The 26,647-nt window shown below is 40.2% G+C and overlaps 1 protein-coding gene across 1 annotated transcript in view; it reads left to right on the plus strand.

Moving 5' to 3' along the window:
• Positions 1–26,647, plus strand: part of TENM3 (teneurin transmembrane protein 3) — a 2,759,728-nt gene that overhangs the window by 1,987,007 nt on the left and 746,074 nt on the right. The window contains exon 9 of the mRNA XM_054553580.2: positions 10,258–10,340. The gene's annotated coding sequence lies outside the window, so the exon portion shown is untranslated. The remainder of the gene's footprint in view (positions 1–10,257; positions 10,341–26,647) is intronic.

Consider the following 26,647-nt stretch of genomic DNA (forward strand, 5'->3'; position numbering starts at 1 on the left):
ATTTTTATAGTTTTGGGTTTTACATTTAAGTCTTTAATCCATCTTGAGTTAATTTTTCTATAAGGTGTAAGGAAGGGGTCCAGTTTTGATTTTCTGCATATGGCTACGCAGTTCTCTCAGCACCATTTATTAAATAGGGAATTCTTTCTCCATTATTTGTTTTTATCAGGTTTGTTGAAAATCAGGTGGTTGTAGACATGTGGCCCTATTTCTGAGTTCTCTTTTCTGTTCCTTTGGTCTATGTGTCTGTTTTTGTGCCAGCACCATGCTGTTTTGGTTACTGTAGCCTTGTAGTGTAGTTTGAAGTCAGGGGCATGATGCCTCCACCTTTGTTCTTTTTGCTTAAGATTGTCTCGGCTGTATGGGATCTTTTTAGTTTCCACATGAATTTTAAAGCAGTTTTTCTAATTCTGTGAAGAATGTCAATGGTAGTTTGATTGGAATAGTATTGAATTTATAAATTGCTTTGGGCAGTGTGGCCGTTTTCATGATATTGATTCTTCAATCCGTGAGGATGGAATGTTTTTCCAGTTGTGTGTTTCCTCTCTGATTTCCTTGAGCCGTGTTTTATAGTTCTCCTTGAACAGGTCCTTCACCTCTCTTGTTAGCTGTATTCCTAGGTATTTTATTCTCTTTGTAGCAATTGTGAATAGGAATTCATTTATAATTTGGCTCTGTGCTTGTATATTGGTGGTGTGTAGGAATGCTTGTGATTTTTGCACATTCATTTTGTATCCTGAGACTTTGCTAAAGTTGCTTATCAGCTTAAGAAGTTTTTGGGCTCAGATGATGGGGTTTTCTAGATATAGGATCATGTCATCTGCAGACAGACAGAGTTTGACTTCCTCTCTTCCTATCTGAATACCCTTTATTTTTTCTCTTGCTTGATTGCCCTAGCCAGAACTTCCAATACTATGTTGAATAGGAGTGGTGAGAGAGGGTATCCTTGTCTTGTCCCAGTTTTCAAGTGGAATTCTTCCAGCTTTTGCCCATTCAGTATGATATTGGCTGTAGTTTTGTCATAAATGGCTCTCGCTATTTGGAGGTATGTTACTTCAATACCTAGTTTATTGAGTTTTTAATATGAAGGGATGTTGAATTTTATCAAAGGCTTTTTCTACATTTATTGAGATAATCATGTGGTTTTTGACTTTAGTTCTGTTTAGATGATGAATTACATTTATTGATTTGCATATGTTGAACCATCCTTTCATCTGGGGATGAAGCCAACTTGATCGTGGTGGATAAGCTTTTTGAGGTGCTGCTGGATTTGGTTTGCCAGTATTTTATTGAGGACTTTTGCATCGATGTTCATCAGGGATACTGGCCTGAAGTTTTTGTTGTTGTTGATGTATCTCTGTCAGGTTTTGGTATCAGAATGATGCTGGCCTCATAAAATGCATTTAGGAAGGAGTCTCTCTTTTTCAATTGTTTGGAATACTTTTAGAGGAAATGGTACCAGCTCCTATTTGTACCTCTGGTAGAATTCAGTTGTAAATCCATCTGGTCCTGGATTTTTATGGTTAATAGACTATTTATTACTGCCTCAATTGGATAACTTGTTATTGGTCTATTCAGGGATTCAACTTCTCCCTGATTCTGTCTTGGGAGGTGTATGTGTCCATGAATTTGTCTGTTTCTTCTAGATTTTCTAGTTTATTTGCATAGAGATGTTTATGGTATTCTCTGATGGTTATATTTCTGTGGGGTCAGTGATGATGTCCCCTTTATCATTTTTTATTGTGTCTGAGTCTTCACTCTTTTCTTCTTTATTAGTCTAGCTAGAGTTCTATCTATTTTATTAATTTTTTCCAAAAAAAAGTCCAGGATTTGTTGATTTTTGAAGGTTTTTTTGTGTGTGTCTGTCTCCTTTAGTTCCACTCTAATCTTGATCATTTCTTGTCTTCTGCTAGCTTTGGGGTTTGTTTGTTCTTGGTTCTCTAGGTCTTTTAGTTTTGATGTTTGGGTGTTGATTTGAGATCTTTCTAGCTTTTTGATGTGGACATTTAGTGCTATAAATTTCCCTCTTTCTACTTCTTTAGCTGCATCCCAGAGATTCTAGTATGTTGTCTCTTTGTTCTCATTGGTTTCAAAGAACTTCTTGATTTCTGCTTTAATTTTGCTATTTACCCAGGAGCCATTCAGGAGCAAGTTGTTCACTTTCCATATAGTTGTGTGGTTTTGAGTGAGTTTCTTAATCTTGAGTTCTAATTTGATTGTGCTGTGATCTGAGACACTGTTATGATTTCAGTTCTTTTGCATTTGCTGAGGAGCGTTTGACATCCAATTATGTGATAGATTTTAGGGTGTCATTTGGCACTGAGGAGAATGTATATTTTGTTGTTTTTCAAGGGAGAGTTCTGTAGATATCTATCAGGTCCACTTGTTCCAGAGCTGAGTTCAAGTCCTGAATATCTTTGTTAATTTTCTGTCTCAATGATCTGTGTAATATTGACAGTGGGGTGCTAAAGTCTCCCACTATTATTGTGCGGGAGTCTGTATCTCTTTGTATGTCTCTAAGAACCTGTTTTATGAAGCTGGGTGCTTTTTTATTAGGTGCATATGTATTTAGGATAGTTAGCTCTTTTTGTTGCATTGAACCTTTTACCATTACGTAATGCCCTTCTTTGTCTTTTTTGATCTTTGTTGGTTTAAAGTCCATTTTGCTAAAGACTAGGATTGCAGCACCTACATTTTTCTGCTCTTCATTTGCTTGGTAAATTTTCCTCTATCCCTTTATTTTAAGCCTATATGTGTCTTTGCCTGTGAGATGGATGTATTAGTGTGTTCTCACACTGCTAATAAAGACACACCCAAGATTGGGTAATTTTTTAAAGGAAAGAGGTCAAATGCACTCACAGTTCCACATGGCTGGGGAAGACTCACAAGTGGTGGAAGGCAAAGGAGAAGCCAAGGCATGTCGTACATGGCAGCAAGGCAATCACACAAGGGAACTTCCATTTATAAAACCATCAGATCTCATGAGACTTACTCACTATAACAAGAACAGCCTGGGGGAGGCCACTCCCATGATTTGATTATCTCTACCTGGCCCCACCCTTAACACACAGCAATTATTACAATTTAAAGTGAGATTTGGGTGGGGACACAGCCAAACTATATCAATAGGTCTCTTGACTACAGCACACTAATGGGTCTTGGCTGTATCCAGCTTGCCATTCTGTGTCTTTTACTTGGGGCATTTAGCCCATTTGCATTTAAGGTTAATATTGTTATGTATGAATTTGATCCTGTCATGATGATGCTAGCTGGTTATTTTGCAGATTTGTTGATGTAGTTGCTTCATAGTGTGTCATTGGTCTGTGTACTTCAGTGTATTTTTTTAGTGGCTGGTAAGTTTTTCCTTTCCATATTTAGTGCTTCCTTTAGGAGCTCTTGTAAGGCAGGCCTGGTGGTGCTGAATTCCCTCAGCATTTGGTTGTCTGGAAAGGTTTTATTTCTCCTTTGCTTACGAAGCTTAGTTTGGCCAGATATGAAATTTTGGGTTGGAAATTATTTTCTTTAAGAATGTTGAATATTGGCCCCCAATATCTTCTGGCTTGTAGGGTTTCTGCTGAAAGGTCCACTGTTAGTCTAATGGGCTTTCCTTTGTAGGTGACCTGAACTTTCTTTCTGGCTCCCCTTAACATTTTTTCCTTCATTGCAACCTTGGAGAATCTGAGGATTATGTGTCCTGGGGTTGACCTTCTCATGGAATATCTTATTGGGATTCTCTGGATTTCCTGAGTTCAATGTTGGCCTGTCTTGTTAGGTTGGGGAAGTTCTCCTGGGTGATATCCTGAAGTGTGTTTTCCAACTTGGTTCCATTCTCCCCATCTCTTTCAGGTACCCCAATCAGTCATAGGTTCAGTCTTTTACATAGTCTCATGGTTCTTGGGGGTTTTGTTCGTTCCTCTTCCAAATGCATCTTTTAACATTGTGAGATATTCTAAACAGTCATTTTGTAAGGTCTCAAATCCCACCATACCTGAAGGTTTGTTTCTATCAGAAATAATTCAAAGTTTGATTTGCTATTTAAATGATTTTTGTCTTACATGTTGAGTCCAAAGTTTAAATTTCATCACTGCTGCTTGACGTGCCAGTGAAAGCATGGCAACACAGTTTAAATCAGCAAATTGAGCTTGCTATTAAAAATACCAGCAGGATAAACAAATTCGATCAGTGAAATTGAGAAGTATTTAAGTAATGTTATTGTAATCAGTACAATTAATAGCATTTTTTGGTTTCACTTGCCATTTTAATTGTAGCATTTATCTTCAGAACAAGCAACAAACTTTAGTTTTTGAAACATTAGAATTTATGAAAACATGAATTCTGGAACTCACTACCAATAGAATTAACAAAACTCTAAAAATTCTGCCTGTTTGACATGCATATGACATTATCTATTGGCTAGTGTCATTAATCTCACTTCCTAAATTTCACTTGAGTCTTTTTAATGTGGAGGTTTTAGATGCTCACAGGCAACTGTTGTATCAGCAGTTCTCTTGCTGCTGCTGTGGCTGTTGAAAGAGTTCCCACTAAGCTTTCCGTCCTTTTTCAATCACTTTTCCAAACTGCAGTCAGAATAATACTCTCAAAATACAAACATGATGACGATGTCTCCTGCTTAAATCCCTCCAAAGGTTTGCATTGTTCTCAGGATGAAAATCAAAATCCTAATACGCCCCACCACACTCTGCTTAGTTCAGTCCCTTTGACACCCAACCTCCTGCTACACCACCAAGTCGATGGCTCTGAGCCCCAAAACTGGCCTTCTCTCACCTCCTCAAACTCACCATTCTCCCTTCTATCACGGGGTCTTGTGCAGGCTCTCCCTTCCTTCTGGAAGATTCTCCATCCCAGCATCTCACTCTTGCTCCATCCAACCTAGATAAATCCCAACTTCCAGATCTGTTAGAAATGCCACTTCCTCAAGGAGCCTTCACTGGGTCCCTTGGTCTTCCTGTGCTGTGGTCCTACAGCACGTAGTTGTTGTATGTTACAACTGCATCTGTGTGTGATCATCTGATTTTTTTTTCTCAAGATGGAGTTTTGCTCTAGGCTGGAGTGCAATGCGTGATCTCTGCTCACTGCAACCTCCACCTCCCAGGTTCAAGTGATTCTCCTGCCTCAGCCTCCCAAGTAGCTGGGATTACAGGCGCCCGCCACCATGCCCGGCTAATTTTTGTATTTTTAGTAGAGACAGGGTTTCACCATGTTGGCCAGGCTGGTCTGGAACTCCTGACCTCAGGTGATCCGCCCACCTTGGCCTCCCAAAGTATTGGGATTACAGGCGTGAACCACTGTACCCGGTCGATAATCTAATGTCTGTCTCACTACATGAGGGCAAAGGCTGTGCCTGGCTTTATATCCCCCAAACCCAAAATGACACATAATATGCACAAATCATATTTGCTAAACAATGGAATGAATAAATATTACAAACACTTTTCAAAGAATCTGGCATTTCAATCGTCTAGTGTTATCTCTGCAGCATGCAAAGACCACTTACTTGCACACATTTTGGAAACACTTTTATAGGAACCACTACTCTTGCTTTCTTCAGGTGTTAGTCTAGTGTTAAAATGGCAAGTGAGCCCCTAAAAAAGTTATTAATTTTCCTGATAAAAAATTACTTAAATACTTCTCAGCCACAACTTTATTAAACTAATTTATCTTGCTGATTTTTTTATAACAAACTCAATTTACTTTTTGAAATGGTTTTGACAGTCAACAGATCTCAGTGTATTTTTGCCAGCTTATTTCATGGTGTGTTGAAAACTGCCCTAATCTCTTAAACTGTGTCTTCCTCTTGTGTGTTATATACTCTTTATAAAGTATGAATCTCCCTTATATCCATTTATACTAACAGGATGGAAAAAAATAAAAATAATGGAGTTCTATATAGATGTACTCTCATTCTGTTAAACTGTGAATAATTCATATTCTCTCACCCTCCAAACTCCTCTTTTTGTGTGTGTGTGTGTGTGTGTGTGACACAGAGTCTCACTCTGTTTCCCAGGATGGAGTGCAGTGGTGCAATCTCAGCCCACTGCAACCTCCATCTCCTGGGTTCAAGCAATTCTTCTGCCTCGGGCTACTGAGTAGCTGGGACTTACAGGCATGTGCCACCATGAACAGCTAATTTCTGTATTTTTAGTAGAGACGGGTTTCACCAGGTTGGCCGGACTGGTCTCAAACCCCTGACCTCACGTGATCCACCCGCTTCGGCCTCCCAAAGTGCTGGGATTACAGGCGTGAGCCACCACGCCTGGCCAAACTTCTTTATCAAATATATTGTAAGTACAGTTTTAGATTCTTTGGATCATATCACCAAACTTATATATCAAATGTATTTTCCTAGGAGATAGTTGTTCACTATCAGCAGAATAAAGTTTAATCATTTTTCTGCAGGAGCGAGTTATCACCTCAAGGGCAAGGCAGCAACTTTCTTTGAATTATGTTATTTGTCTGTTTGTATTGGCACATTTAAATGTTGTTCTCATACATTTTTTCCTATGGTGTTTAGCTAGTGAATTTACACAGGAAGAATCGGCATCTTACTGTTATGCTCACTGTGATTTGTTTGAAGGTAAAATTGAAACTTGGTGAGGAGCATAGGACATATTCATACATAACGACACTGAGGATTTAAGAAAATTTTTTATTTTTATTTTTAGAGACAGGGTCTGTCTTTGTCACCCAGGCTGGAATGCACTGGTGCCATCATAGCTCACTGCAGCCTCAAACTCTTAGGCTCAAGCCATCCTCCCACTTTAGCTTCCCAAGTAGCTGGGTTTACAGGTGCATGCCACTGTGCCTGGGCCAAATTTTAACTACTCTAATGATAAAACAAACAAACAAACACCTCTCATTATACTTTTCTACTTCACGTGATTTTGCTCACGTATTTTTAAACATACAACACATTTGTTCCATCCTGTATTGTTCATCTCAAGATAGTCTATGCTGATTGAGAAGTGAGTTGGCTCTAGAAGAATATGGCTAGCTTCATTCTGAGTCCAGTCTCAAACATCCATTGGCAAAGATTCATTGATAACTTCTTCTTAGCAAGCAAGATTCTGTTCCTGGTCTAAAAAGCAATGATCTCCGCTAACTAGGGCAAAATTATTTCATCTTTATTTATAAATATAAATAATTATAATTTAGGATTTCAAATTATTATTAAATGTACTAGTATTCTTTTAAGTGCTTTACAAATGTTAATTCATTTTATCCACATAACAAACCCAAGAGAAGGTATTTCCTGCCCATTTTAAAGTGGCAGTAATTAAGAATAGACCATTTTAGTGTCTTGCTCAAGGTTATACTGACACAGCTGTTCTGTGGCAGAGTCAGAGTCTGTTCGCAGGCAGTCTGGTTTTAGATCCTGCACTTAAAGCATCTGGCACTTCACTGAGCCAATGACATCCCTGCTATAGTAGGGCCCACATTGCAACAATTACATGTGGCAAGATCTGCACAGACTTGAGTTCAAGACCAATGCAGAGCTATAGACTTCTTGAATAGCTGCAGAAAGCTAAAATACATATTTTATTTTATTATGATTTTTTTTTGAGACGGAGTTTCACTCTTGTTGCCCAAGCTGGAATGCAGTGGTGCAATCTTGACTCACTGCAACCTCCGCCTCTGGGGTTCAAGTGATTCTCCTGCCTCAGCCTCCCGAGTAGCTGGGATTATAGGTGCCCGCCACCATGCCTGGCTAATTTTGTATTTTCAGTAGAGATGAGCTTTCTCCATGTTGGCCAGGCTGGTCTCGAATTCCTGACCTTAAGTGATCCACCCGCCTCGGCCTTCCAAAGTGCTGGGATTACAGGAGTGAGCCCCTGCGCCCGGCCATAAAATAGCATAGTTTAAAAGATGAAATTCAAATCCAACTTTCTAGAAACCCTAAAACACTGCCTCAAAAATCTTGGGTTTTCAAGAGCCATCTGAGGTCTGGAGCTAAAGTGTTCACTCCACCAATCACTTTATTTCCAGGGCATGGTGGCTCAAACGCCTCAAGATGTTTGAATCCTGTTTTCTTGGTTGAAAGACTTTTAAATTTTTTCTTTCAGTAGAGGAATACTGATATGTGGGCACAGATTGCCACACACCCGAGTTAAATCACCTTTCCCTGCTCAGGAAACCATTTCCAATGCCAGGATGCCACATCTGTTCTCCCACTACCCCTTGATGTTTTGTAGAAAGCCCCTTCATTGGGTTCATCTCTAGCAGTTGTTTGCTGTGCCATGGCAGCACTGGTGCAAAAAGTGTGCTTAGGTACACAGCAGCCAGTCTGAAGTAGTGGGAAGGTTTTTAAATAAAAACACCAAGGACATATATGCAGTAACCTACTTCAGGTTCCCACTGTGTGAAAAAAATCAGAAGAATTAATGCAAAAGAGAAGACAAACATGAATGATACTATAACATATGTGTAGTGATAGATATGCCCACATACATACATACACGACACACACACAGTACGACATAGCCTGGAATAGACGATTGTCACTGACATGATCGTGAAGAAAAAAGCCCAGGAAGTAACCTCATTCCCTCCACAGATTCTTTATCTTAGAGCCACTTTCCTGTCCCTGTCTGGCACCTAGCACAATGCTTAAATGAATAAAAAGTGCTCAGCAAACATCAGTTAAATAAATTAATAATTGAAGAAAGAGAAGGAGGAAGTTGGGAAGGGAGGGAGGGAGAAAAGGAAAGGAAAGGAGAGGAGACAAGAGGAGGGGACGGGAGGGGACGGAAGGGAAGGGGACGGGAGGGGAGGGGAGGGGAGGCTGAGGTGAGGCAGAGAGGTGAGGCGATAGGAGGGGAGGGTAAGGTAGGCGAGGGGAGGGGAGAAGAGGGCAGGGGAGGGGAGGGGAGAGGAGAGGAGAGGGAGAAGGAAGGGAGAAAGGCAGGAAAGGGCTTAATCAATCAATTGAACACAGTCCGGTTTCCAAAGTCATCTATTTCTTTACTCTTCCCATATCTTCTGTGCCTTCGTGACTTTCCAGTTTTTTGCAAAGCAAATTCCCACCTTGGGTTATTTCTCAGTTAGTGGCTTACACAGAATTTCCTGGGAAAATCATGGAAACCTCCCAACAAGGTCTAGAATATACCTATTCTACTCCATCTCCCTAGATTTCTATGTAATCTTTTGTGCTCATCTACTTATAACACCCAGTCAGCCTCTCCGGTCCTTGTTCACACTTCTCAATTTCCCAAGTCACCAATTTCATTCATGCCACCACACCCTGCCCAGCTTTCTGAAAAACTGGTTTTCTCCCAGTTTCCATTTTTCTGATAATCATATTGATTATCTCTTAGTCAACAAGGTTCAAACCTAAAAGTAATTTCTTACTCCTTCTCTTTGCCTCTCCTAAACCCTCCATGGTTTTTTGTTGTTGTTGTTTGTACGTTCTTGTGTTCATTTTTTGTTTCTTAATGTAAGGTGAGGATTAGGGAAAGAAGGGGGACACAGAAAATGGGACTCACTGTTTGACACTGCAAACTACTCCAAAAGACTGAATTGCTAAAATGAGAAACACAAGGTATTGATTTATTTTTGCTGTGATTGTGGTTTAAAATGACTGAGTGACATGCAAAAATAGGAAACTCCTGTATTTTTTTTCTTCAATATTACCAGAAACAAATATTTGTAAGTTCACACTGTAGTGAACCTAATCCTGGGCTCTAGGAACACAACGTAACCTAAGATCTAATTAGAAGAAAGAGAAGAAAGATAGTCTATTCCAGGCTATCTCGTGCTGTGTGTGTGTCATGTATGTATGTGTATGTGCGTGTCTATCCCTACACATGTGTTATAGATCTTCAACATAACCTTGATCTAATTCCTATAACATGTCATTGGGATCTGCAACAGGGACAGGGATGGGAGGGCCTTTAAACAAGATAGAAAGGTGGCAGGGCTTAGGTAAATTCTTAAACATTTCACTTTTCGTAATGATAAATAGCCATATAAATTTATTCATTTTAAACTACTGGAAAAAAAGCAAAGACTCTAATGTGAACACATAAAATAAAGCTCAGCTTAACACACTGCTTGGGTAGCCTACAAACATTTTTCCTATGGTTATTAATAATCTTTTCTGTATAATTGTAATAAATCAATAGTAATCCCTTGTTATAATACAGCTGATAATTTTTAAAAAGTATTAGAACTAAAATTATTCATATAAACCATCTTATCAAATTTTCTTCCAGTTTATGTGTTTTATTTATTTTATTCTAGATTATTTCCTGCTCTTCTAAGACGCAGTGACTTAGAATTTCTGTTCAAGCAAGAGAACTAAAGACCTCTTTAAAGAAGAGAAGGTAAGTCCCAGGAACCAAAATGTCCAGTCTTAAAGGCTTCTTCAGATATGCAGCTTGTTGGTCTTGACAAAAGAAGTTACTTTCAGGAAGCTACAGTTCACTTTGCAGTCCATTACTTATGCTATTACCCTTCATGAATGAGCTGTAGGTAAATGATTCCAAAAAGTGTAATTACTCTGGTTCTCATACTATTTCTACAGGATTTTCTTTTTCTGGAAAATCAGATGAATGAGGACATTCGAAAGTAAAGAATCTCTGCATTTTGACTAGAGAGAATTTTCCACCAGGATAGGATAAAATGATCACAATGGATTATAGAGTGTGTATGGTGTGGTGTGGTGTGTGTGTGTGAGTGCATACACACGTGCTTTCCCCAGTTTGGAAGTGATGTGTTGGGGAGTTCTCTTGTTCTCAGGAAGTCTTAATCCTTTCTGATCAGCACTTTCATGTCAACCTTAGAGAATTAAACTTGTACCTGGTTACTTTTTTTCTCTCCTTGATATAGCTCAATGCGTTTTCTCAATGGTAACCATGGTCTAGTAATTTAAAGCCTTTGAACCTTGTGAACAGATTCATTTAAAACCATATTCTGAGGGCTTTCCACAAAATGGAAAGTGTCTTCTACCAGGAAGCTACAAAAGAATTTACAAGAGAAAATCTGCTAAGTGTCCCGCTCAGGATGAGTGTACAGTAACATGCCTAGAAGATCCAGTGTCCTAGAGGAAGTCATTCACAAAGGTCCTGACTCTTTGGGCTTAAAGGGTTTAACTCTGAATTTCTTTGCTTTCTCCTAATCGATGGTGTGTTTCTTATTTTAATACAAAATTTAGCAAAAAGTTTTCATGAAGTAAAAGACTTTCTAAATAAATTACAAAATAATTATAAAATACGAATATGTAGGAATGTCAACATTTTTACATCAGAGAAATTGAGTTATATGAGCATATTTCTTTTTGATGCTATTCATTCAAAGACAATATATTAAGTTTTTAAAATGATGTCAGAAGTTTAGAGGGCACGCATACATCTTAAGAGTCTATGACAATAACTGTGGTTATGTCACTGGTACTATTTTGTGTTCAAGTTACTGGATCTGAATTAATTTTCTATCCAAAACAAGTTATCGTGTGTGCACGTGTGTGTGTGTGTGTGTGTGTGTGAAGCTGACACTAATTCAGTATTGCAAAAAGAGTTTTTTGCTATTCCATTTAAGAAGAGAGAAGATAAGATAGAAGGTCGTCTTTTTTTTTTTAAGAATAAAATTGTGGTGTAATTTTGCATAAAATAGCAGCAACTACTATTGTTTTATTTTAATATCCGTCTCAAGCTCTGCGTTTTCACATTTCCCCTAAGGGCATCTCAGAGAAAGGGGATAAGAGAGAACTTTAATAAGCATTCCTGCATGCACACATACACATTCTTACATGCCCAGTGAGTAATTAATCAAAATGAAAATAAAACTCTGGAATGAATAGCTAGCTATGTTATGTGCCATCTTCGGTATACAGGGTATCTCTCTTCCCTTGATCTCAGTTTAGGTAACGGTGAGACTTTTATGTTAAGCTAAAACAGTTAATGCAAAGTCGATTTTAATAATTTACCATTGTGTATTTCTTCAGTTATTGTTCTTTTAAGATCCTCTGTAAGAATTTTTGCACTATATTTTGCACAACTGCCTGTAGAAACCAAGACCCTAGAAATGTGTGTGCAATATACACATAACCTAGATAAGTGACGATTTATCTAAGTTGCTCTGCTGATATTTTCCTCAAATCCTCCTCCTGACTTCTCTTTTCATTCAAATGTGAATCATGACACAAGCATACACTGTGAAAAACCCATCTCTCTGTCTAGTTTTATAATAGACTTCAAATAAATTAAATTTTTTGGATAAATTATTATTGAAGTATCTGGGGAATTGGGTGCACAGTTCCTCTTATTACTAATGGGAGCCACGCACCTAATTTCAGGCACTCTGAGCTGAAATGTAATCACCTGTGTGTTTTCTGCTATAAAAATATAACTCAATATTCAGTGCAAAAGCAATCCTTGGCTCTCCGAAGCCCATTGGTGATGAGATTCCTTCAGGTCTTAGGCATTTCGCCTTGGAAAAAGTGCTCCCTACGAAAGCCACTATAATAAAACACGCCATCCTCCCCTTGTCTTGTAAGTTCTCTCTCTTCAAATCCTTCTCTTGCCAGTTCGTGAATTCCACTCTTCCCACACTGGAAGCTTCTCTAGGACAAGCAGTTTGTCTTTAATAGCTAATATAGAAACTTGAATGTTATAGTGTTCCTCTGAGATACATATTGAAGGATAAATTTTCTTATGTGATAGTTGCATCTATGAAGGTAGGCTACTACCTTTAAAATACGTATCTGAGTATATATCTTGATGAGGAAACAAAAGTTACCATCCACATACCACCAAGCTCTTCCAAAAGCAAGGAGAAGAACGACATGCTTTCTAACCTTGGAAAAGCACCAAAAAAAAAGAAAAAATACACACCACAAAAAGAAAGGAAAAAACTTCAAAAGAGTTTCTTCAAACTATATTATTTAGGAAGATTTCTTGAGTGTGCCTCTCCGGATTTAGAGCAGATCTAGTGGGTATGCTCTTACTGCATACGTTTTAACTAATGCTTTCCAGTGTGATTGTGAATACACTTTATATGTCCTAAGGTCACCCAGATATTTTAACTAAGCCTAACAAATACTCAGAAACATGTCCTAAATTAAAATATGACAAAATAATGTTTTCCAAAAATGGCACTGAGAACGAAAAATCACACAATTTCCATGGCACAGAATCCTGCTCTTGTTTACGAGAGGTGGTGAAGAGGATAGAAAACATGTAAAATGTTATGTGGTCTGTTTTCAAAATGGAGACAAGGAATATCATAAATAATTGAAATCCCCAGATTAGCCAAGGCTATCATTTTTTGTCAGTAAGCTCCACCCTTTCCCGCGCCTTTATAAAATGGAACTCAAGATTGCAAAGCCTTTGGCTTGAATAAGAATTCTTATTTCTTTTTCCTGCCTTATTGACCAAAAGGGCAAGGGAAAGGGAAATCAGAGAGCCCACACGATACTCAAGATGGATAGTCCCTCCCTGCCTCAACAGGGATTGGAAGCTGATATATCACTATCTAGCGCATAAGCAAAGAAGTGGATGAGATGAAAGAAACAGCATAAATTAACAATGTCAAAAAACATCGTAAGCCTCTCTGATGATTACAAGTATCTCTCTGTTTGTTGTCTTGTAGAATAAAAATCAGAATGGCTGACTGCAGATTTGACTTTTTTCATCTGGATGTTTCGGTGTTTTGCAAACACAGCGTTTGGGGCAAGGGAAAAGTTAGAGTGTTAAATCTGTGGGACACGGTGATAATTGTTCACTCTACTTCTTAGTCCTGTCCTTCTGAACGAGCAGGGCTATCTCTGGGCCTGGGTGTGAGGAGTGTGGTTCATTGCCTCCAGACTGTAACTTTCTGAAGTTTTCAGTCTGATTTCAGAGAATCCTGAGGAGGGTCTATACCCAAGGAAGCGTTCAGTCTGATTGAATGCTTTGATTGCGAATGTTTGGATCTGACTTTGTAGAAGCGAATTTCTAAGTACGATGTCCATGTCTGTATCCTAGCCTCAATTAAAAAAAAAAAAAAAAAAAGATTAAGAGGCTAAATAGATTTTCTTGCTGAAGTACATAACCTATGAAAGAACAGGAACAGAAGACCGAAGTTTAGAAAAAATTCTCCTTTGTTAGGTCATTGCTTTTTTTTAAGGGTGAATTGAAGTTGAATCGCGATTTACTCTACATTGGGAGTTTACGGAGTGAGCAAAATGGACTTGTTGGGGCTGTCCCAAGGATAGTGAAAAAATGGCAGAAATAACTATTTAAGGCAGAGAGGTTGTTGGCAAACTCACTCTGAAACGTGTTAAAAAGCACTGCTCTGAAGTTTATTATTTCAACGTAGTCTGTGGTCAGATATAAAGCATTAACCTCACAGACTTAAAATCCAGGCCGGGCACAGTGGCTCACGCCTGTGGTCCCAGAACTTTGGGAAGCATAGGTGGGACGATCGCTTGAGCCCAGGAGTTTGAGACCATCCGGGTTATATAGTGAAACCTCATTTCTACAAAACGATTTAAAAGTAGCCAGCTATGTTGGCATGTGCCTGTAGTCCCAGCTGCTTGGGAGGCCAGGATGGGAGGATCACTTGAGCCCAGGAGGTCGAGGCCACAGTGAACCATCAACAGAAAACAGTCAAGAGAGGAGCAAAGCAAGATGACCAGAGGCAAGGGGATGAAAACTTCTGTTTATTAACTCAGGAATCAGAGAAAGTATTTCCTAGGGTATTATACAGTTTTTTAAAATATGTGGTACCTTTTTGCTTTCAGTTTTCTAATCAGCAAAAATAAATAAATATAACGCTACATGAGGTGCCATTTTAAATCATGAAGCTAGCATGGGCCTTGGAACTAACTGAATGACATTCAGATTCTTATTCTGTCGCTTTCTAATTCTTACAAATTGGAAATATTAATTATCTTTCTATATCTCAGTTTCTTAATCTATACAATAGAAATAATATACCTCCCTACTATTGTTTTATGAAGGCAAAATCTGATCAATGTACTAAGGTATCTGTAAACTAACGCTCAACAAATTGTGCATTGGCCTTTAGGCCAAGCATGGTAATCCCAGCACTTTGGGAGGCTGAGGCGGGAGGATCACTTGAGGTCAGGAGTGTGAGACCAGCCTAGGCAATATAGCAAGACCCCAGCTGTACAAAAACTAAATAATAATAATAATAATAATACCCAGGTGTGGGGGCATGCTCCTATAGCCCTAGATACTCAAGAGGCTGAGGCAGGAGGATCGCTTGAGTCCTGGAAGTCAAGGCTGCAGTGAGCCATGATCCTGCCGCTGTACTCCAGCCCAGGTGACAAACAAGACCCCATGTCTATAAATAAATAAATGAAGATACCTTTGTATATAACACAATAATTTGTGCCTATTACTATTATTTGATATAATTAGTTCACAAGAGCACCATGTCCTATGGCAGGTTTCTATTTTGAACTTTCAATCCTAAGACTTTTTGGGTAGTGTGCAGATATCGTCAATGTTCATATAGGCAATGCCAAGAATTTTTCTTTTTTAATGGAGCAGCCACAATTCAAGCATACCAGATCCTACCCCTCTGATCACACTGCAATAAGATTTAGGGAGGTGCAATGAATGTTGAAAGTTTTGCCTCTAGGAAATGTAGCCAATTGCCAGTTTTCTGTTGAAGTCATCTTTCTTGTTAGGTTCTGACTAGAAAGTTCTGCTTTAGGAAAGATTACCAGAGGTAAATATGCCTGATAAATAGGAGGGTTAGAAGGGATGGTCATGTCTAGTTTCAGAGAACTCCACTACTAAAAGGACTGTGATAATTCCACTTGCTGACACTGGCAGGAAACATGGCAAGTATATAGAAAAACTCCGTAAGTATGTGTTAAATGCATGAATAGGCTGGGCGCAGTGGCTCACGCCTGTAATCCCAGCACTTTGGGAGGCCGAGGCAGGCAGATCACGAGGTCAGGAGGTCAAGACCATCCTGGCCAACATGGTGAAACCCCATCTCTACTAAAATACAAAAAATTAGCGGGGCATGGTGGTGCGCACCTGTAGTCTCAGCTACTCAGGAGGCTGAGGCAGGGAAATCACTTGAACCCTGGAGGTGGAGATTGCAGTGAGCCGAGAGTGCACCACTGCACTCCAGCCTGGCGACAAAACGAGACTCCATCTCAAAAAAAAAAAAAAAAAAAAAATGCATGAATAAATGAACCATGTTCCTGGGAAATAATATAGTAGGCAGCATCTATTCTAGTAGCACAGAGATGGCTTTGAATAACCAAGACTGATATTCTTAATGTTGTGTAGAGGCAGCAACTCAGAATTCTCTGACCTTGACTCTTGTGCTTCAGCATCGTATAAGTGCGTCGTACCCCATTCATCTGCTATGTATATGTCTAAACTGAGCTTGATCAGACATAGGTGTTTCAGGTCTTTTGATTGAAATCCTTTCCAATTATGACGTTATTTATGAGATACAGTTTTCCACAGCTGATTTATCTCTTGCTTTGTGAGCCTGACTATATAAGAAATGTCATAGCAAATGAGCTCAGTGATCCATGCAGCCCAGTCAATTCCCCGCAGTGGCCCCGAGGAATATTCTACGGGAGTTTGTGGTTGCCATGCAGATATTACCTAAATAAACCTCTTTAATGTGCCCTGATAATTCACCAATAATCTCTTATAATAATTCTCATATAAGAACTCATTTAATCAATGTGAAATAAGCTAAAAGTAAATTTTCATCAGTTCCCCCCACAATTTTAGCAAAGTTCTTTGTTGTACAAATTTAGATATTCCAGAGTTCAAATGATGATGGATACTAAACTATGATAAAATATGATTAGCCAGAAAATTGTTATCTACTAACAGAGTATATTTTATTTAGTAAGCATTACAACTATAGGTGAATATCAAAGTAAAATATGGATTTCATAGATTACCATCTACTCCCATTTTTTTCTTTTCTCGTTTTCCTAAGAATAACACCTCCTTAGTTCACCGATTTTATGTTGACTTAATCCAAACACATAGATATTACCAGATAATCATGCTCTTTGTTGATTTATAACATCTGAACAAGACTAATAGTGACAAATTGTTCAACTACAGCAAATTTTTAGAAGAGTCAGATGTAAAAAAATATTCAATTTGTAAACATAACAAAACTCAGTTGAATTCACAAAGGTGACTTCAATCAAATAGCATATTCAGGGTAAAGGATATGTTTTGTACCTCTATAAAGGAAACTTTTTTCTTTTTACATATATACCATTCAAGTGCCAAAAAAGAAAAATCCCTCTCAGACACTGTTTATTGAAAGAAATTTCATGAGAGCCAATCTCACTTTTCCAGCAGAGCAGCAACCTACCTTTCTAAAAGGAGAGCAGATGATGCTTTTGAAAACACTGCCTGCCTGTTGCAACACACTTATTTAAAAATACTGTGTCTATTATTCCTGAACACTTAGAGTAAAACCTCATTGTAAATGGTGTTACCACCAGGAATGGTAAGTTGTTTTCATGCAAGAAGTTCAAAATCTGCTCTGATGTGGCCAATTAGAGGAGCTTTCTATAACTCCTTAGGACCAACTAAGGGTACATTTTGTTGTGATGTTTTTAATAGTTGGGTCCTCATATCCTTCTGACCCACATAGCATGGGGGAGTCAGGCAGCAGCTGGTACTTCTCAGAGTCACTCAAGGAGAAACTGGCAATTTGTTTGCTGGCTTCTGTATGTGTCTGTTTCTATGTCCAGCTATAGATCTACCTATCACCCTTTTTCTCTGTTCAATTACTTACCATTGACACACCTCATGAACAAAAGTTCTTTGGTGTGAGCATGATCTTAGGGTAGATTTATATAAAGTGCAATAGGCCTTTATCCAAAGAATGAGGTGTGCAAAGAAAACCCTGAATCAGTACTCCCTCTTCTGTATCAGATTTTGACCTTAAGACCTACCTTAGCGTAGCTTTTAGCCAGTTTGAAGACTTGCTTTCCTCTACCCTGGAAAGGGACAGTGGGAGGTGGGCGGAGAAAGCACTTCAGCTATTCTGCTCTTCAGAGTGGTCAGCAACCTAGTGTCGCCTGGAATTGCCTCCTGGGTCCTCTACCCCCATTCAAACACCACCCATTAGATTCAGCGGGCAAGTTCAGCGTGCAAAGCACTGACGCATAACGTCTCTCACTGACATGAGCCGTATCCCTGCTCTTGATGGATTTTTAAAATCACAATTACATTAAATGCCAAATTTCAAAATCAAGGTAAAGTGACACTCAAGGAGAGATCTGATTACCATTTAAGAGGAAAAGGAAAAGTCTAAGAAGGATTTGAGGGCCAGTCACAGATCTCGGCATCAGCGACAGCTTAAATGGCATTTATTTATCTTTACCATGGGTGAGATCTGTGGCTATACACAAATATCTCTTGGGGAGTATCACGTATAAATCAGGGAACAATGAAGAACTTGGTGCTGATCCTTTCAGACTGAAAACATTAAAACCCAGGCATTGGCCCGTAGTTGAGAAAATTGACTTAGAAGAGAAATTGAGTCCTTAAAGGCAAGGGCACCTTTAAAAAATATGGTTTTTTTTTTTAATTAAAAAAATTTTTTTTGAGGCAGAGTCTCTCTCTGTCTCCCAGGTTGGAGTGCAGTGGTGCCATCTCGGCTCCCTGCAACCTTCGCCTCCCAGGTTCAAGCAATTCTCCTGCCTCAGCCTCCTGAGTAGCTGGGATTACAGGCACCTGCCACCACGCCCGGCTAATTTTTGTATTTTTAGTAAAGATGGGGTTTTGCCATGTTGGCCAGGCTGGTCTCAAACTCCTGACCTCAAGTGATCTGCCCACCTCGGCCTCCCAAAGTGTTGGGATTACAGGCGTGAGCCACCACACCTGGCCTAAAAATATGTATTTCTTTAATTTGTGTGTATCCCTTGTTGGAATACAAAAGATGAATCAAACATTTATCTGACCCACAACGAGTTCTCAGATTGTTAAGGGAAATAAGGTCATAAACAAAACACATCAAATACAGTGATTCATGATACAGCAAAGGCCCAGTGACATGCTGTGAAAATTCAGAGGAGGAAAGAGACTAGTGCAGGATTTCTGAAAGAAAATTCTATTGTGGCCGACTGCGGTGGCTCACACCTATAATCCCAGCACTTGGGAGGCCAAGGCAGACGGATTGCTTGAGGTCAGTAGTTCAAGACCAGCCTGGACAACGTGGCAAAACTCCATCTCTACGAAAAATACAAAAACTAGCCAGGCATGGCGGTGCACACCTGTAATCCCAGCTACTCGGGAGGCTGAGGTGGGAGAATCTCTTGAGCCCCAGAGACAAAGGTTGCAGTAAGCCAAGATTGCACCACTGCCCTCTAGCCTGGGTGACAGAGCAAGACTCCATCTGAAAAAAACAAAACAAAACAAAAAAGAATGCAACCTTAATTTTTTAAAAAATTATATTGTTCAAACCAGATGGCACAGGAATATTCAAATGGCCTCCAGAGATCACCTTCAGCCACTGGCGATTACAGTGGCTGGCATAGGAATGCAAAGTGCCCACATTCTGTTGAGTCCTCAGTTCACATCTGCTCTTGGTGTGCTGATTAATGTGGTAGAAAAATATGTTTCAAGACTCCTTGGGCCACAGTTAAAAGCAAATGAAGTCCGGGCATGGTGGCTCATGCCTGTAATCTCACCATTTTGGGAGGCCGAGGCGGGTGGATCACCTGAGGTCAGGAGTTCAAGACCAGCCTGACTAACATGGTGAAAACCCGTCTCTACTAAAAATACAAAATTAGCTGGGTGTGGTGGCGGGCGCCTGTAATCCCAGCTACTGGAGCGGCTAAGGCAGGAAGAATCACTTGATCCCGGGAGGTGGAGGTTGCAGTGAGCTGAGATTGCGCCATTGCACTCCGGCCTGGGCGACAAGAGCAAAACTACTTCTCATAAAAAAATAAATAAATAAGAGCAAATGAAGTATTTTTCCTTTCTTTTTTTTTTTTTTTTTTTTTTTTATTTTATTTTGAGACGGAGTCTCGCTCTTTCGCCCAGGCGAGACTGCAGTGGTGCGATCTCGGCTCACTGCAAGCTCCGCCTCCCGGGTTCACGCCATTCTCCTGCCTCAGCCTCCCGAGTAGCTGGGACTACAGGCACCCGCCACCACGCCCGGCTAATTTTTTGTACTTTTAGTAGAGACGGGGTTTCACCGTGTTAGCCAGGATGGTTTCAATCTCCTGACCTCGTGATCTGCCCACCTCAGCCTCCCAAAGTGCTGGGATTACAGGCGTGATATTTTTCCTTTCTTAAAGAGCATAATTTATTCACTTAACAAATATTTTTTAGGTGCCTACTTTGGAGGAACAAATGTGGTATTGTCTGGGCATATAATTTACAGTTATAGCAAGGTTGCCCTGTATAACACAATTAGATAGTTGAAGATTTCAGAAGTTTTAATACTTTGAGTACTTAAGATCATTGCAATAATTGAATTACCTTCTCAGAAAGTCATGTCGGAGACAAAGCACTAAAGATTACCCTAAAGTGTTGTTCTAGTTTATCTGTATAGCTCGGTGTTTTCAAAGGAGGACAGGTTTGCCTCTCAGGGGACATTTGGCAATATCAAGAGCCATTTTCCCTTGTCACCGCCTGGGGAGGGGGTACTACTGGCCTCCAGTAGGTAGGGGATGCTATTAAACATCCTACAGTGCATAGAGAAGCCCCCACAGCAAAGGATTCTCTAACCCCAAATGTCAATGGTGCCGAAGCTGAAAAAATGCAGGTCTAGGTTATATTAATATTTCTACTTAAGTCACCACTTACAATCCCCAGAAATCATGAAGATGCTGCATAGAGAGGCCTTTTATCCATAGACCTCTTATGAAGGAACAGGCACCTGAGCTACGCAATCAAAGAGCCCAGCTAGATTTGGGTCATGTCATCAGAAGCAAGAGCATAGCGTCAATGAGATGGGGGAGAGAAGGAAGCGGTAAACATGGAACTCAGGCTACGGAAGTGTGCAAGCTGACGTTCCCACCTACAGGTGGGAAATGGGCTTTGGGACCACAGAGGCCAGCAGTGAAGCTAAATTCAGAGGCATTGTTTCTCAAGGACCAGCTGGGCTATTGAAGGCTCGCCACCAATAGCTGCCTGCTTAATGGCAGCAAGGATGTACCTTTTCCCTCATTTTCATAGCCACAAACCTCACTTCTTCACCCTTCAGTGCTTTCACTCAGCTCTTCACCTCAGAGCTCTGCATTTGCCTAACATTCACCTAACATTCCTCCCCACCCTGTTCAGACTTCCCCACAACTGAGTTCTCTGCTCTGGGTGAGTAAGTCATCACGGGATCACAGCAGATGGGAAATGGGGGCCAGTGGACCTGCTCTTATTGCCAGGAGTGCATTGGGAGTAAAGTGTTTCTGTAAGTCAAGGATGAGAATATAAACTCATTTCTCCACATAAATATTTTTATACGTGGGGATCAAACTCTGAGGTTCCAGCTTTAAAAAGTGTCCTAAAAATCTGATGAACTTTTGTGTTTGTATATTTCATTGCGTTTTGGGTCTTAAAGTCCTGATTCAAATACAGTATTTTAGTAGTATATATACATATATATTATATATAATACAAATGGGATCTAATGGGATCTCACTATGTTGCCCAGGCTGGACTGAAACTTCTGGTTTCAAGTTGTCCTCCCGCTTAAGCCTCCTGACTAGCTGGGACTGCAAGTGTATACCACCTCTCCTGGCTTTTTAGCAGTATTTTCTATGACCAAATGAAATGCAATACTCCCAGGCTATCTCAGGCAGCTGTGTAGGCTCCTCTACAAACCTAAAACGGTTCACACTGTATAGGAGTTTGCAGTTGGAGGGCATATTTCCCATTCATTATCTCATTTGTTTCTAACATGAGCCCAGAAAAGTTGGGGCTCCTTCAGCACAGTGCTTAGCGTTTAGTGGATACGCAATAAGCAGTTGATAAATTAACAAATACCCAATATTTTGAAATGATAAACACATTCTGATTATTAAAATGGCTTGCCCAGTGAAACATGGATGCTTAGGGACAGCTCGAGTGCCCTGGCCAGCTAATTGCCCATCTAGGGCATTCTCACACTGCCTCTTGGGCTGTGTCTGGTCCAGGATAGACCCATGACCACAGGGGTCCACAGTGGCACTAATCGATGTCCTGGGCCCCAGGGTGGCAGCTCTGTAGGGGGAGAGGTACTGTGCACCTGAGCTTTGCCTGAGTCCTTTGCAGCCCCTCAAGTGGGGAGGTTGTTCCAGCAATTTCATCAGAGACAGCTCTCTCCTGCTCTTTAAGGCAGGGGAACCCTGCTTTTGATTTATTTTGTATTTCACCACAGGGCTGAACACACCCTAGAGGCATTTAATCTGTTGACTTGAATTGATCTCAGATGCTGAGCTTGGCCTGATATGAACCTTCACACTGTAGGACACAGCCAGGTCATAGGAACTCATTTCCGTTTAAATCTCAGGCCCCTGAGAGCTCCAACCAACTCTCTCTGGGGTCCATGGGTCTGGTCAAAAGATCATAGCTTTGACACTTGATGCAGTTAAAGCAAAGACATGCTCTTCCTCCCAAGTCTAGGTTGAAGACATAAGATGATCAAAGGGAATGATGTCGATCACCTGCTCAAAAACTCTCCCTTACCTAAAGAATCAAGCATAAAATCAATAGCCCAGCATTCCTGCCCTCATTTACCTTTTCAAACTTATCTCTTATCACTCATTTACATCTTCCATGTGCTCCAGCCAGGCTGAACCGTCTTGGTGACGCCATACAGAAGATGCACACATTTCCTCTGCCAGGATGGACTCTCCCTTCCTTCCTCCTGCTCACTGCCCATCCCCATATAACCCAGTCCATCTGATTTATTCACTCTCTTGTTCAACAAATATTTATTGTATGTCTATAAGTGTTAGACGGTGTGCTCAGTGCTTGGAATAAAGAGGTGAAAGAGACTCATGGTCACCTGTAGAGATTAATTTCTTTAGCAACAGCTTACGTGAAACAAATAACTTGATTACATAGTTACCAAGTGTGATGTACTGTTAGGGGAGAAATTAATAGGATCTTTTGATAGAGAATAACAGGAGATTGGGACAAAAACACATAGAAAGAATGAATAAGACCTACTATTTGACAACATAACATGATGACTATAGTCAATAATAACTTAATTGTACAGTTAAAAATAACTAAAAGAATGTCATTAGATTGATTATAACATGAAGGATAAGTGCTTGAGGGGATGGTACCCCATTCTCCATGTGATATGATTATTATGCATTATATGTCTGTATCAAAACATCTCATGTGCCCCATAAATATATACACCTACTATGTACCCACAAAAACTAAAAATTTTTTAATTAAAAAAAAAAAAGAATAACAGGAGAATCTTACTTAGAAGGAGAGGTCATAGGAGACTCCTTGGGGAAGATGCCTTTCAGACTGAGCACTAATGCCACGTGAGAGCTGGAAGAAGAGCATTCCAAAACCAGAGCTCGGAGGTAGAAGTTTATCTGTGAGACTATTCCTTGATGTTTCTTCTCACCACCAACCTACCCACACTGGCTCCCAGTTGGAAATAACATGTACCTCCTTCCATCTCTATGGATGTTCAACCAGGCACAGTGGCTCATGCCTTTAATCCCAGTACTTTGGGAGGCCAAGGCAGGCAGATCGCTTGAGCCGAGGAGTTCGAGTCCAGTTTGGGCAAGATGGTGAGATCCCATCCCTACAAAAAATACAAAGATGAGCCCAGCATGGTGGTGCACACCTATAGTCCCAGCTACTCAGGAGGCTAAGGCGGGAGGATTGCTTGAGCCTGAGGAGGTCAAGGCTGTGAGCCATGATGGTGCCACTGCACTCCAGCCTGGGAAACAGAGCAAGACCATGTCTCAAAACAATAAATAAATAAATGAATAGACCTCCCACAGATGCTACGCGTTCCCCTCTTGTGGTATGTCTCACTCATGCTCTGACTCGGTTAAGCTCATTTATCTCACTTCCCTTGAGGATAGTATGCATGTCGAAGTCACTTTTGAGGTCCTGCCTTGATGATCCTTGCCTCTTTCTGCTCTGGACACCCGGCAGAGGCAGGCAGCTACCTTCCTGGGGCTAGGAGGTTCATGTGTCCCTAATCCACCGCTCTCACTTGCAATAGCGCTAATTGCCTGCTCCCTTATTCAGACCTCTTGCCAGCTAGAGAAATGGCAGGACACTGGGCCATCTTGTAGGATTAAAAAGGGATCAACCATTTGCCACTCTGTTGAACACAAAGACAAGTAGTTCTAGGGGTGGATGGACAGGAGCTATAAACCCATATGACTTAAGCTGGAACGCTGACTTGGAACATGTGTTAAACTTAAAATTAAAGATATGTGCGTATATCATATAAATATGATTAATGATAGCAGAAAGTGTTAGAGGAAGGGAAACAATAATTATATACAAAAACTCATGTTCAGGATAATACAGGGTTGGAGAAGCAAACTGAAGTCACTTGTAAATAAAAGAGTTAAAAATCAGAGCACAAAAACTGGTTTTATAAAAGAACAGTGTTCTGCAATTGCCTTGTGATACTGAATTGTACTTGAGTAAATTAGGAGTGGTGTTCTCCTGTTTAGCTGTCATTAAAGGACTCAGTGGTAAATGTCAGTGTCCCCACCAAGATCCCACTGAGTTACGTGAAATTCTCTAAAAACCCCTCCAACAGGAGAATTTATAAGCTCTGCATGCTCAACTATCTTAACGTGTAAAACCGACTGAGAGATCTAAGACTAACTGTATGCAGCTCAATTCCATTTTGTTTGTTTTTTAACAATGTCTTTGACATGTTATACATTATGTCACGTTCCAATTTGATGAAAATGACTTCCCGTGTCCAATAAGAAATACGTTTTAAGAAGCAGACCAACTACACTGTTATTTTCCTTGCTGTTTTCGATGGCAGGTACTTTGCCGCATCTTCTCTCTTCAAAAGATCATTTATCAACAACAGAGTTAGCTCCTGGTAAAAGAGTCTAGCTTAGCCTGGTGTCCTCCTCATCTACCTACCTCTGAGAGCAAACTGAACTGTTTTGCATTTTACACAGGATAAACCACCTTTAAAAAGACTCCAGCAACATTAGCTCCAAGAATGATATTGCAAAGTTTGCCACTATTCTTTTGAAGAAAGGAAATTCTCTTGGCTGAAGCAAAATGCCGGCAGCTGCATGCCACGTTCTCTGAAAACAGCAAATGTCCTTTAGTTTAGTTTATCTGTGGTCTGCCTTGGTGTTATCCACTGTTAATTCTTAGTAGTACAGAACAATCCTTAGAGGAGCAAAGAAACATTTATTCAATACAATCAGTGAACAGAGAATGGAGGGAGGTGGGTGGGGGATAATAGGAGCTGCGGAGGAAGAATAGGAATTCTTACAAAAGTTTGGAGTTAGGGGTCCTAGTGGGATTCCTCCCCCTTTTAACAACAAAGTACAGAGTGAAAGAATATGTTCAGCTTACTTTGTCTTCCTGCTTCGTTTGATCTGAAAGAACAATCAGATATGGCTGATTTCTGAAGACTGTTCAGAATAGAGAGATCTCGAATGCCCCAGTGATAGCCATCGTTGTCAACAGGAGGCATTGCAGGCACTGACACCAGCACCTGAAAACGCTCAGATGCTCAACACTTCATCTTTCATTTCAAAATCTACTGCTGGGAATTCTCTTTATACAATGCATTGGATGATAAGTGTTTAGAGGGGGAATGGATCCTGGAGGAGAATAAAGCATGGACCTCAGAGACTGGGATTGAACACTAGAGGAATCAGACATTTTAAGGTTAGAGAAATTTCTCAGAGAGAGAGAGAGAGAGAAATTATAAACAACTGCTGCAGAAAGAAAGAAAATAAAGAAGTTATATCCACTTAGACCCAAATCTTTCTTTATCTTTTATCTTTTTTTCTTTTGTTTCTTTTTTTTTTTTTTTTAAGAGACAAAGTCTCTTGCTCCATTGCTCCATGGCCCACGCTGTAGTGCAGTGGCATGATCGTGGCTCACTGCAGCCTTGAATTCTTGGGCTGATCCTCCTGCCTGAGCCTCCCAAAGTAGCTGGGACTATAGGCACACCACCATGCCCAGCTAATTTTTGTAGAGGCGGGTTCTCACTATGTTGCCCAGGCTGGTCTCCAACTCCTGGCCTCAAGTGATCCTCCTGCCTTCGCCTCCCAAGATGCTGGAATTACAGGTGTGAGCTATAGCACTGGACCCCAAATCGTTCATCTCACCTCTGGCTGGTCATGTGATTCTCTTCCTACCTGCATGCCGACTGACCTCGTGAGGTCATCACACAGTTTGGCATAAACTTCAACGTAATGAGAAGCGCCCTTCACCTCAAAGGAGTCCAAGACAAGCTGGAAATCCCCATGGAGGATTTCTGCCAGAAAACTGAGCATCTTTGTAAACCAAGTAAAGGCCTCAAGTGTTAAGGGATAGAGCAAATCAATAATATTTTTAAAAATCAGTTTTTAAAAATATATATGTCATTGACTATGTTAAATATCTAAAAGAGCCATCTTATCTAAAGCGAAGAATTGGATGGCATACATAGTAAAGTCATGGAACATGTTATGAGGCCTCAGGTTTTGCTAATTCTTAATTAAATAAGAAAG

Source organism: Pongo abelii, chromosome 3, assembly GCF_028885655.2.
Source record: "Pongo abelii isolate AG06213 chromosome 3, NHGRI_mPonAbe1-v2.0_pri, whole genome shotgun sequence".
Taxonomy (NCBI): domain Eukaryota; kingdom Metazoa; phylum Chordata; class Mammalia; order Primates; family Hominidae; genus Pongo; species Pongo abelii.